Raw genomic sequence first — 13732 nt, forward strand, 5'->3', positions numbered from 1 at the left:
CTATCATGATCCAGACCTTTTTGTCACGCGCTGTTATTTGAAACATCAACACGATTAAAAGCAGCCCCGAATTAATTGAATTTGCCCAACTGCCTCGTTACGTGAGGCGACTCTTAACGCGATGAGTAAATGAGCATTCCGATATGACAAGTTAAAATGATAAGGTCAGTGCAGCTGAACAAAGAGGAACCATTTCTGTCATTTTACAAAAGACTAGATTACACTCATGTTAAATAAACAACGAATTAGAACAAGGGCAGACTGATTTGCAGTTAGCAGCAAAGCAATTAATCTTACATTGTAAATGTGGGCACAGAATGGAAAAAAAAATACAATGAGCACTATTGTAAGAGCGGCATTGCTTCATGTCATTGTCATTACAGCACTCGCTCTAATGAAATGTACTGTACTTATTACGAGCTTTGTCTTTCTCTGCCTACCAGCGGATTCTTATTTAGTTTGTCTTAAAATTTCATATCCCAAAATGAAGTAGAGCAATCTGCAAAGTGGATAATTTCATTTGTTTCTTGTGCAGGTTTTTGTGAGAATATCAACACTTAAGTGAGGAAGAGTGGCTTGCAAGCATATTGTCACTCATTTTCAGACATTTAAGAAACATGTGTTTGCTTTGGAACATGAGTCAGCTTGACATTAAAATTCTTATTTCCATGCATTTTTGCGGAACGGCAATTGATTTTTTTGTACAGATTGTTGAAAACAAATGCATTCCTCTGGAGGATGCATATCTTTACACACTTCTGTGAACAACTGGCATTAAACTGCAAAACTTTTAATATTTCATGGATGGGCATTTTTGTCTTAGTCGTGATATTTGACTATTTTTAAAAAAATATGTAAGTGTGTGCATCCATGCATGCACCTAACCTTCCCACAAACACACACACACATGCAACCCCTCAACCCTGCCTCATCAGCAACCATTCATGTAACCACAAACACACACACACACACACACACACACACAAACGTGCATGTACACTCATGTGGATATTATCAGCGGTGCTCAGCTGAGGCTCCAGGCCTGTCCGGTTCCCATGGCGTAGCAGTGACCAGGGGAGGAAGAGCTTATCTCTGCCCCAGGCCCCTCCCTCGGCCCCACGCCTTGGCTCTGGGAGCTGGGAGGCAGATGCCATGCAGGACCCCAGTGTGGCACGCTTCTGTGGCCAAAGCGTATAGCGTTTAATGCTTAAGGGATGGGCTTTTGAACCAGACAGTCTATCTCATCTGTGTGTTTGTGTGGAAATGTGCGAGCTTGTGCAGGCCACACAGCAGATGGAGGTAAAGGCTTTGAGTATGACCATCTCCCACTGGCCCACCTGGACCCGTTTAGAGCATTTGGTACGCACACACACGCACACACTTTCACGCAGACTGAAATCAGCTACTTTCTTTATAATAAATGGGACCAAATGAAACCAAGGTGCTGTGTTATCTCTGAAATATTACTTCCTCTAAATTTATAAGGACGTGATTATTGAGATCTCAAATTATGTGACGAGTGCAGTAAAGACGATGACTGCAGAGATAAATCGGGCGATGCTCTACGAGGGGAACGACGGCACATTTTCGCACTGTTTCTGGAGCCGATTTCACACAACACCCATTCTCTCACGAGCAGCTGAATGAATCAATCACCTCCTCACATTTGTGGCGTGCTCTCATTGTCACGCTGCACCATCACCGCCAATTATGCTAAACTATTTCCTCACTAAACCAGAGAGCATTTACAGGTCTACAAAGAGGAGAACAGGTGTGTTGGAATGCGCAGCTGAAAAACTCCAAATGAGTTTTATAGAGATGAGGTTAACAGCTTTGAAAAGCTCCTTTCGTCTCACTGAATTATGCTAAGTGTTCACAAAACATTGGTCTAAATATAGGGCCAGAACATGCCGCAGATTAGCTCGCACAGTGATGGGTCTATAAGACGGCGGCATGGAGCTGTCTTCCCTCTTTGACTGGCACAGCTTTGAACCCCACAGCGAAAATTCATTCCACAGTGGGTATATATCTGCAAATGTGTGTCTCTGTATTAGCCTGACAGTGTATCTTGAACCAAGGCTTTTATTTTTTCCCCCTGTATTCAGAAGGAATCTTACATTGGGCTGAAACTGTATTCACGTATGGCACAGAGTGGACTAAGGTAGAATAAAAATGATGCCTCTGTATGTTATTTTAGTGTGCGAGCACCCTCCTTTTGGCCGTTTGAAGGTATTAAAGGAAAAATTCATTTTGGCTCTGCGGGCTAACTATATCGCACGAGCTCAAAAGTGCCGAAAACATTCAACGGTTTGACACGCTCAAGTCCTGTTTCAGCAAAGACACCCGTGCTTTAATATTGGGAGTCTTGCCTTTGATGTGTGATCACACATGCGCATGCCTACCACTCACACACTCACGCAGGCACAATACATTTGCTGAGATAAAGTGACTGCAGTGTATGACCCATTTTGCAGAGGCAGGGCTTTGCTTTTATAACGATGGAGAGTGTGTGTGTGTGTGTGTGAACACTTGAGTGTATGAATGCATAACCACTATCTTACAGCAGGATGACGCTGCACAACAGGCTTTTAAATCTTGAAAAGGAAGTGCTAGGCTGGTTTCTTGTGAAAATGCTCCTGTCACACGTCCGGTCATAATGCCGTTAGCCATACTTACTACTCTTCCCACCGGGGGTTTCGGGCAAGCCAGTAGCTTCTGAAAGTACTCGCAAATGGCAAGAAAAGAGGAAGTATTATTTTCAGGCAAAAAAAATCTAAAATCTTGAGCATGGGGTGCGTTGTGCAATATACTTCATGTTCCCTAAGTGTGGCAACAAGCCTTGAAATCCCTAAGCATGCTCCTCAAGCAGTTAATAATCATTGTTTCATGGTGCTGGAGGAGCAAGGCGGAGATAATGCTCTGTATAGAGATAGCGCACTGCCTTATTTCTGCCGCCTCCTGTTAACACGAGAGACAAATGGAATGGGCGCATCGCCTTGGAGCCATCCAAATGAGGGTGTCTGCTGTGGAGTGAAGTGAAGTGAAGGTGGAAGAGGAAGAAAAAGGGGGGGAGGTGGCGGGCGAAGGGGGGCACAAGTGCCACAAAAATCAGGGAGCGGCTGCTCGACCCTCGCGGCGCATCACGGTAGCAGTCAAGTGAATGTGAAAACAAGAGAAAGCTTTGCGGAATATCGATTTAATGCTGCAGCCTGAGCAGGGGGAAGATGCGTGCTCCAGATTACACGCGCTCTATTTCCCACCCATACAGAATCTCCAGTTCCTTCTGTCTCCACAGAACCAGAGAGGGAGGCTGAGAGGATGCTCTTTTATGTCCCGTTGCCCTCTGTGAAGTCCAGCTGTGTAGAAAATCAATGCAGAAATGAAGAACGGGGCAGAACAACATAAATATGTAAAACATATCACACCGCCTTTGTGTCCATACACGTAGGAGAAAGTAATAGAGGACCTTTGTGCTCTTATAACATTTTTTGCATCAATTAGCTCCAGGTGTCTTAAGTAATAGTTTACTTTTTAGGAAAGTGAGAGTGAAGATGCTGAATTCATTTTGGGGTTTCTGCGGTGTTGAACATAAATGTGGGGCCCCGCTGAACTCTGTTTGATCCTATTCTTTTTTCACTTTTTATTATTTGCGTCAGAAAATTTGTGGCATTTCAGCCAGAACAGTATTGACTTTGTTAAGTAATGATGAATGAAATTCCTCGTGAATGTGCAGCACTTTGTTATGCAGGAAATTATCCACAAATTTATGCAACTAATTCAGATTACAGGGATACAAATTTTATTCTGTATGGCGCTGCTGTTCTTGCATCTGGTGGGGGTTATATAGATATCACATCAAAATCTGATAAAATCATGAGAAATACGTGATGTGATATCTGGAAACATCCAGATCCAGTGAAAACAGCTCCCTGTTGGGTACTTTGGCAGTCATGTTGCTTTCTTACCTGTCGTCACTATGAAGACAACTTCGTGTCACATTTTCGCCCTCGGTTAATGTGCTAGTTGACGACCACTCAAAAAAAAAAAAAAAAGAAAGAAAGAACGAAAGCTGACGTGTAGGCTCGCCACACATTTTCATACATTCCACTTTTATATAACGACGAAACAGAATGTGTGCGTTTCCCCTCCCTTCTATGACAAAAATCTTAAGAACAATTTGTTACTTATGCGCCCCCCACCCTCTCTGTCTTCCAACCCCTCCCGCTGAAAATTATGAACACTGAGCCGCACTCACATTCTTGCGCACGGCCAAGCGAGGAGGCGCCTCCGCTCTCGTCCTGGGCCAATGGCGCACGCACTCCCCTTATCATACTTATCCCCGGCTGGCCAATGGGCGCCTCGAACACAGGCTCACATGACGCCTTTCTGTGCGCTCCCTGTCCTCTCAGCGCTCAATCCCGGCGAGTGCAGGCATCACTGAAGACCTGACACCGGCGGAATCGGACGTTCGCCGTCCTCGGCGGGACTCACCAGGTGTTGTGTTATGCAAACTTCACTGCCATCCGATGACGCTGTCACATCCCTTCGACGAGAATGACCCCTGGCTTTGTCGGAGGAGCACACTTGGCCGTCTCCAAAACGCAGAGTCGCAGGGGCGAGACAATAACGCCCAGAAGTTATAGAAATGAATTGTAAGTATCGACAAAATTTTACTTCCCGTCTTCTATTCGCTTTAAAAAATACGATGATAACAATCCTGAAACTATTTTATCTTCTGTTTGTAGCCGACTTTGCTTTTTCTTAATTAAATTTTTATTGTTTTTAGGATTTGCGATTGCATGTGCCACTTTTGCGCCGTTTGCTTTCTGTCCCTTTATTTTGGTTTGTTTCCAAGCAGAATTAAATACGTATTTTTAAACCACTTCCATAGTCTTATTTGACTTTACTTGATGCTCGGATGGTGTTTGACTTCGCTTATATTCCGCCTCTTTTGACGTTCTTTGCGCAGTCTGTGAATTTGCTCATTGTGAATGTGGGGCTGTCTCAGCGCAGGGCCATAACATGAAATATAGATAAAAAGCACAGGGTAAACCCGCTGACCCCGGGCAGGCAGGCAGACAGACTGTGCAACCGGTCCGCACGGCTCAATGAGGACAATCGGGGGTGAGAGAGGGGAGGGAGAGCAGCAGAAGAAATAAATGGAGTACTTGAAGCGCACTGAAACAGCGCTGCACTTCACTTCAGCCCGCCGGGCAGGATAAGGGTGGATCTTCAGTAACGTGTTTTGTCCTTTCAAATGCTGGATGTGATTAAACAAAGAAAAATGATTTTTAAAAAGTACTTGTTTTTTTTTTTTTTTTTTTTTTAAAAAAAGGTAAATAATTATTGAACAGGCTTTTTCTACTTAAATTCCATCAAATTGAATTTCACATTCTGAGGTCATGTCACTCATTGAACCCTTTTATTGATTGGAAATTAGGGGTGCTGGGGTCAGGTTGGGGGGGTGCAAAATGTATGTATACGCAGGAGTTAAAGCAAAAAACAAAAAACCCCAAAAACATGCCTTCAGATTGTTTTTTGTGCTTTACGCCAATCAGGAGAAGGGAGGGAGAGAGTAGGGGACCGGGGCCATTTGATGTTTTCAAAAGGTTTCAGATGGCTTTAATTAGGACCTATAAAAATCTGTCTGCCCCGTTCTCTAAGGTAGCGCTGTGGAGTAAGAGAAGGGAGGGGAACTGGCAGAGGAAGAGAAAAAAAAGAAAGAAAGAAAGAAAGAAAGAAAAGCAAACCGACACAGAAAGTCGCTTCAGCAAAGGATCGTCTAATCAAATTTTTATAACCCTCCTCCTTTCTTCTCCTTGCTTCCCTCCCTTGCCTCCCGCCCTCCCTTCCTTGATGCTGGTGGTATGTAGGCAGCCCTCTTTGTCTGGCTGCTGTGTTATTCCCCCCCCCCCATACCCTACCCTCCACCCTCCACCAACCTCAAACTAACTATTGCCTACAGTTGGTCCGACCCCAGACACCTGAAGGCTAGACATAATGATCAAGAGAAGTTCCAGTCTGTCTGGAGCACAGCCAGTGGTGTTTAGGTTCTCTTCTTTTTCTCCTCCTCCTCCTTTTTTTCTTCTTCTTCTGCTGGCGCTTCTTTTGCTTGCTCCTCATCCACAATCAGCTCACGCTATGTTTGAGAGTTTGCGTTGGTGTCTGTGTGTGTGTGTGGCTGGAGTTATGTTGGTTCTTTGCTACTGTCACTGTGTAGCATATATGGATATTGGATTGACTGTGGGTGACTAACGGAGCTGCAGTCTCCACGCTGAGGAGACATCAAAGACTTTTTCTGTGTTCTATTATGTGTGTGTGTGTGTGACTTTAGCTATGGACCTATGTATATAAGGAGCAAGACTTTGGCTATGTTGTTTGGTGAACATCCGGAAGTTTAAGTTCAAATAAGTTTTATCACCTGGCTCTTTTAAAATTCATTACATCGATTGTGCTCGATCGCTGTTTTTCTGTACCACCCAGAGGAATTCTGATGCAAAGCAACATTTATTATTAATGAACAGAAACTGGGTCCTTTGATGTTAAAAAAACAAACGTAACATATAATTTCTGCACGATGATTCTATTTTTACCATCTCGAGGGCTTCAGACGAGGCTGCGAAACGTTGTTCATGGTTTCAGCTCTGTCGACTCGGTCGTCTAGTCACCGAGGTTTAGGACGAGGTAGCATCTGAAGTCTAGCAACACGAAATGCACAACTCCAATTAGAAGTGGGAGTTGGTGGAAGATATTTCAATATCTCTATATCGTTCACACATTCATTTATGGAAGTGTCTTGCTTTTGCACATGTCTTTGTTTTGTCGATGTGCGGTGGTTAGGGATTATATGGCGCGGCTTATAACTGGGTAACGAGCTAGCTCGCTTTATGGAACATGGCAGGTTGAAGTCATTGTTGGGCATCGTTGGAGATTGTGGTTGAATGCGGCACTTTTGAGTTGTTTTTCCCATTTTTGATGAAGTTGTTTGTGAGAACATTATCCTTTTTAACAGCTGGAATGGCTCTAACAGCAATGTAATCTCCCCAAATGTGACGTTTTGAGGAGCAAGTGTCTGTAAAATTTACACACAGCTTTCAGCTGAAATCCTGCTACTTGTCTGTGTGTGTGTTTTCCGAAAGCTGACTGTGTATTGTGGAATCAAGAAGATTGAGGTTGCCTCTTCTTTCGCCACCAGCCTTTTTGAAGAGGGAAGTAATAAAAAGCTCAATGGGTCCAACAGGTTGTTCTTCCCGCCCTCGTTTTGAAGCTGTCTACCTGGAGATGAATAGGAGGCCCTTTGTAATGAAGGGGGAGAAGAGAACATTTTATTGAAGGCTTTGGATGCAGGAGGATGCGCTATAGCTTGTTGATGGTAGATGTGTCAGGTTTCACAGTTGTACTGCCCACCAAACAATGATTTATTGACATATGAATAATTATTATTTAAGATTCTTCACGGGGGTACAATTTCCTCGACATATCAACATGATGATCACGACTGATGGAAATCTATTAAGCTCCAAGTAGGTGAAAGCAGTATTATGTAAACATTATCAAATGATTTAGTTAAATCCTGCTTGAGCACCTTACCTGACAATGACGCCGGAGAACGACAAAGCCGCAGAGTTTTCGGTAACCACCTTTATGTGTGAAGGAGTGAAGTCACGGTCAAAAATGGCGGAGTCATTCAATTACCGGCGTCCCCTTTCCTGGGAAAAGTCCCGAGCCGCGAAGAGGTTAATTGTTTTCGAATCTCCATCTGAGGGGAGAAAATGGGTGAACGGGAGGGATAATTGAGCTGCTGATAGTTGAGTGGGTTATGGATTACTGTGCTTTTCTACAGCAGAAAAAGGGAGGCGACCAGGAGGGGAAGGGGGGGAGAAAGAAAAGGGAAGGAAGCGACGTGAAAGGCCCGTGTTATGCGATGCAGCCGCAGGGGTTGTCTGGCCCTTCTTGGGAAGAGGAGAACTTCAATCCTGTCTAACCCGTGAGGTGACCCTTGGCCCCTCGCATACTCCCGCCTGCACCAGGTGCAAGCCCTCACTGCTGGCAGCTCATGCACACACTGCAAGCTAATTTTTCACACACTCTGCAAGCACTGGGGGAGAAGCCATATGAAAATGTGGATCCCTTTTCACCTTTCCACCCCCCACCCCACCCCCCAAGCTCCTTTTTCTTCATGCCATTCTATTGTCAAGGGTTAAAGTTACAAACCAGCTTGTCAGGATGGGAGGGGGAGAGCTAGAGCCCTTCTTTCTTTCTCCTCTTGTAAAATGTGTTATAACTAAGAAAACGGGAGTTGAGATGATTCGACGTGACGTAATAATCACAAGAGTGTTAATCAGAGGGATGTCATGTATAATTACTGCAGTGTTTGATAACACCGCAGTGAACCACCTCGGGCCATTAGCAAAAGTTTCCCGTTATTATTAATGGGCGTTAATAAAATACAAGAAAACCAGCATGGAGCGAGCCCTTTGCATGGCCCACTGGTTACAGCACTGTAAGGTTAACGAACCAATTTACATACTTCCAGCTACCATCTGGGTGAAATGACAAGGCAGACGCTCCCTACTCTGTGCTGTTGCGTTATGACGTTCAATATGGAGAAATGTGTCAAGTCTGAGTCTATTTCTTAATTGTAGAGCTGGGCGATATAAGATTTTTTCATATCACGATATGTTTTTTTCATTTCAGGCGATAACGATATATATCACGATATAAGCCAAATAACTATATTTTAAATAATCAGCAGCTTGTTTTGATTTAAATATTTATTTCCCATAATAAGTTCAACAGGGTAGATGTACTTAAGGAACATGAGACTTTTTCAGATAAATAAAGGCAAATATTGCAAACTACACAAAAGGCAGCCGCTAAAGCGTTTAAGTTTCAAAATAGAACAAACAAAACAGACTAAATTGTCAATTTCACTTAGAAACAAAATATTAATTCTAAAAATAAATCTTAGGTCGTTTTACAGAAGAACAGACAAAATTGACTAACTTTTGTCAATATCAAATAAACTGAGAACTAAAAGGAAATTCTCAATCTCTCCTTGTTGTATAGCTTAGCTTTTCAAACAGTTTTAACAGTTACTTTAGTCTGACAAAAGCCGAATGACGAATTAGCGCTTTCAGTCAGAGATTGAGCATGCACCGCTTTATTGTATTTCCAGACTTGCTTTCGGCACAATTTACAGTGCGCACTACTCTGTTTTTTGTCAGACTTGAAATAGCCGAAATACCTTCACACTACGGAACTTCTATGGCCTTTCCGTTCGACAAGCTCTCCGGCATTGGAGCCATCATCTGTTTTTTCTTCGGTAACCTTCGCTCACGCTCTCGGTTGATTTTTCTCTAGTCAGCACACTCATTTCCTCCATTACCTGGGCAGCCCGGCTGGCTGCTTCCCAAACAAATACACACGTGCGGCTTGGCACTTGTGCTGTACGTAACAAGTCACGTGACGTGACGCTGCGGCTGTGATTGGTTCGGCTCTGCGCTACTTAATTTGGATTGGCTGTTCTTCTTCTTTTTTTTTAAGAGAGCAAGAGAGATGAGGCCTATCGCAATAGTTTAAATTTTCTATCGAGAAAAAGTTATTTCGCAATACATATCGTTATCGTTCTATCGCCCAGCTCTACTTAATTGTGAAGTGAAAATCAGTGCTGTAGAATTTGAGCGGGCTGCTTTTGTTGTACATGTTTAATTTTATTTGAACCCATTTACACATAGCTGAGCAAATGTTGTCGATTATACCCCCGATCTCTTCCCTTTTGGAGGGGAAAAAACAAAACGGTGTGAGTGGTGTCTTCTTGGCTTCAGGCAATGAGAATCTTGACAGGGGCGAGCTGCAAAAATCACTAAAGATGATGCTGGAGACTGGGAGGAAAAGAGGATTAGTATCTGTCCACCGTTCTACCATTTTCATCTGGGCGATCACATTACAAATAGAGCCTTCTCCAAGCACAGGAACAAAATGAGGTCTGTTGGTGATCAATAACGCAGTGTGAAAGCAGAGGGATCTTCTTAAAAAAAAAAAGAAATCAAAGGCTCTGGCTGGCATGGCCATCATCTCGACCAGTCTGCTGGAATCAGATAAGGGAATGGGGCCTTGCAGGATGGGATGTTTGGCCCCAGGGCAGCTTGAGATGACGAATATCCCTGCCACCGGCACCCATTGCAGACTGATTCCATCTGCAAATGGGCAAAATCAAAATGTTTTAGGATCTTTCTGGCGTCTCTCAGATATTGTAAATGTGAAAGAACAGCCGTAGGTAAAGATGTTTAAATAGGGACCCAGTATTTAATCCCAGTGCTGGATGTTCGGGAGAAACTACGCAGTTATTGCTGTAACTCCGCAATTGTCCTCCATTGGATGATGGCTTTTTACCTCATGCTTCACTTACATGATTTAAAGAATATATAATCACGGCGGTTTTGCAATGACAGTGTGTCAGAGCTGGTGCGAGTGTTCGTGTCAGATTAGCTCTTTGTGGCACGAGGAGAGAGGATAGGCAGGGTGTGGGGTGGCGGAGAGGGGCACAATACCTCCACAATCCCAGCTGAAAGAAATCATTTGCACAATTTTATGAAAGCGGTATTTGTCCGGTTGGATGGTTCTATCAAAGCCCAACAGCCACGGTGGAACGTGATTTAAAAAAAAAAAATGACGTGGTGAGCTACAAAGCCGGCAACATGTCGGGTTACAGTCATTTCTCAGCTGAACGCTCTCCAGGTAAATGCAGATAATGCGCTCTCGAGTTTCTCTTTCTCTTTCTTAAAGAAGTCTCATTTCTACAGATGGCTCTGAGCTGACACCATAGCTGCCAGAGCTTCTGTTCTCAGAGCTAAGCTTGCACAAAATTTATGTAGTGAAGATGAAAAGACATCATGGCTACACACTCTACGCCTGTAAATTAATCCCTGGAAAAACTAACTTGGAAAAGCAATGAGTTTCTTGTTCTTACGGTATTATCAAAGGCCTTTTTTTCCCCCTGTACTCACGCCACAGATGCTTTGTATCTAAAACACTTCACAGTCTCACTTTTAAGACTTTTCAAATTGAATAAGATGGTAGTAAACTTTCACGAGAAAGGTAAGTGTGCAGCAGATGTAACTAGATGAAGAGTGTCATTTCTTTGGAATTTGTTGTTCACTTGCAGTGCGGATAAAAAATGACTGGCTTCTGCCCCTGTTTGTCTTCAGTTTCAGAACCCCCCTCCCCATCCCCAACCCACCTCCCTGCAGCATTTCCTGGTGACTCACTTCTCTTCAAGCCATTTATGCTTAAAAACTTTGTGAGGATGAACCACGCAATTCTTGCGTTTTATTGTCCACAAGGGACCATTGGGCATAATGAAGTTCTGTTTCCCAGCTTGAGTTTAGGAGGCTCATGATTACAAATGCTCCTCTCATTGTTTCCCATCATCTCCTCCCTAATTGAAGACAATATAACGAGACAATGGGGTCTCGCTCATCACTCTGCGTCAATGGCATGCTCTATGGAACGTGCCAGTCTGTTAAAAGCGCGGTAGTGGAGGTGGGCGGCGCATATGTGGATGGATACTTGAATGCGCATGAGCTTGTTTAATTTGGACCAAGAAGAAGATGGACAATTAAACTACAGCTCCCAGCGGGGCTGTTCATTTTGGTCAGCTTCCCCACGTCATGGCTGCCTGCCCTTGTAAACGCTCCTGGATGTGTCTGGGTCATGCCTTGGGAGGGGGGAGTTGGGTTTGTGGGCGGGAAGGTCTGTCTCTGGAGGGTTGTCTCAGACGATTAGGACAGCCAAGTGAAGAGAGTCCCTGAGAGCCTGGCCCCCTTCACCTCCCTAATATACTCTGAATAAGTTTGTCTATACTGTGCGTTTGTTGTGGGGATGGAGGCGGGTGGGGGTCGTGTCTGGCCATGGTTTAGTAGTGTTTGTCATCTGCCCCCTTGAGGCCTCTATCGGCTTCTTTGTCTGAGTGTCAGACGTACAATGTCAAACGCACAATGTGCCTGTGCAATCAGGGCGTATTGGGTTAGGAAGTGACACTGGAATTCATCTTCTTTTTTTCAGTGTTGACAAAAGGCAACTTACTATTTCTCCCATTAGTTGTTTTTGTTCTTAATATAAAATTTTATGCTTACTTCATGGGCAAAAATCCACAATTCAACCAAATACTGATTTAAAACCACTTCATAACAGCTGCCGCGTCAGATTTTTTTTTCCTCCATTCTTTACTTACATAACGCATTTTTAATGTATTTCTGTAAATGACTTGCAAGACATAGATATAAAGGGACTACGAGGATATTCTCAGAATATTATCAGTTAGAAGCATATTGTTATGAGTAAACAGTTGGCTTTGTTATGAGTCACTGAAGATAAAAAGGGAAAAAAAATTGCTATGTTAAAGTAGTGCACGGTTCCGAAAAATCCCTCAAAAAAACAAGATGAAACCAAAATTCTTCGCTAATCTGTGAATGCTGAATTCAACCAACTCTTTACGGGGTTTTTTTTCTCTCCTACTAATTTAAACGATAAGGTGTTATGCTTTTTTTGGGGGGGGGGCTTTTTCCCACCACTCTTAATCTTGATTTTATGTGTGGTTTCTTGAAAAGCCAACTGAGAGATGAAGGAGAGCTGATGCAAGCCTAGTTGACGCTGTTGTTTCGGTAACTTTTAGAATTTGCGGTATTCGAAAAAGATAAATTGAAAAGTCCAGATTCATAAAAAAAGCAATCTGTGTTATGCCTAAAAGCATTAGCAGAATTTCCTTTGAATCGAGGCTTAACTCTTGCTTCATAGCTGTTCATACAAACAGTCCTATTGTTTGGTGGCTACACAAATAATCTGGAGACCAGTTTAGTGGTCTCAAAGGTGTCTCTATGGTTTCACACAGTGCATCTCTGTATGAAATTTGGAAGAAAGATTCATTCATCTCAGCACAATGGCTAACATAGAGGGCACTGAGTCCCAGCCAAATATCACAAGTTACATTGAAAACAAACAAAATGGCCTTGCTGTATACTGAGGAGACAAAACGTCCCAATGACTGATAACAGCTCTGCAGGATTTGGACGCTGTGGGAGAAATGGCCTCTGTGGCTTTGCATTCAAGTCATTTGGCCATTTGGAGCACCAGGAAATGACACGCATTCCTCATTCCCAGTACCAAAATAAACTCAAATCTAGCTTCCTGCTATTTGTGCACAATTACTTTTTCAAATTTCATTGATAATGACTTTGTTAGAAAATGTGAAATTGATGCAAAACACAGGTCTTGTGATTAAGAGTTATTATTTCCAGACAGCTTTCCACCATAACATAATGTTCTGTAATATATATAGTTGTATGGTTCAGTAGTAAACTGAAATAAATGGTCGTACTAATCTACTGTATCTTAATAGAGTGACAGAAGATGCTCAACATTGAACGAAAGCATTCATGCTGACTGTGGGAAACGTTTTGGTTTTCTAACGTAAAGCCTGCTACTCGGTCTGACTCAACATGGGACCCTGCAATGACTAATCACATGACAACTTAACGTTGCTTCGAATGTGCACGTTGTAAGAGTGTACCTTCCTGCTCTGCAGATGAGTAAATGCATCAGGAGTTTTGATGACACCCAGCAAGCTGTTCTTGATCACTTTAGCCAATGCAAGCTTTACACAAGTGGGAGTTTAGGCATCTCTTCCATTTGTGTGCATTTGTACTTTTTTTGTTTTTTCTGTCAATTGAAA

At 43.1% G+C, this 13732-nt stretch overlaps 1 long non-coding RNA gene across 1 annotated transcript in view; it reads left to right on the forward strand.

Annotated features, from left to right (window-relative positions):
- Positions 1–4328: 4328 nt before the first annotated feature.
- Positions 4329–13732, forward strand: part of LOC120433063 — a 28869-nt gene continuing 19465 nt past the window's right edge. The window contains exon 1 of the long non-coding RNA XR_005608289.1: positions 4329–4652. This is a non-coding gene — a long non-coding RNA (uncharacterized LOC120433063). The remainder of the gene's footprint in view (positions 4653–13732) is intronic.

The sequence above is a fragment of the Oreochromis aureus genome, linkage group 15 (genome assembly GCF_013358895.1).
Source record: "Oreochromis aureus strain Israel breed Guangdong linkage group 15, ZZ_aureus, whole genome shotgun sequence".
In the NCBI taxonomy this organism is placed as follows: domain Eukaryota; kingdom Metazoa; phylum Chordata; class Actinopteri; order Cichliformes; family Cichlidae; genus Oreochromis; species Oreochromis aureus.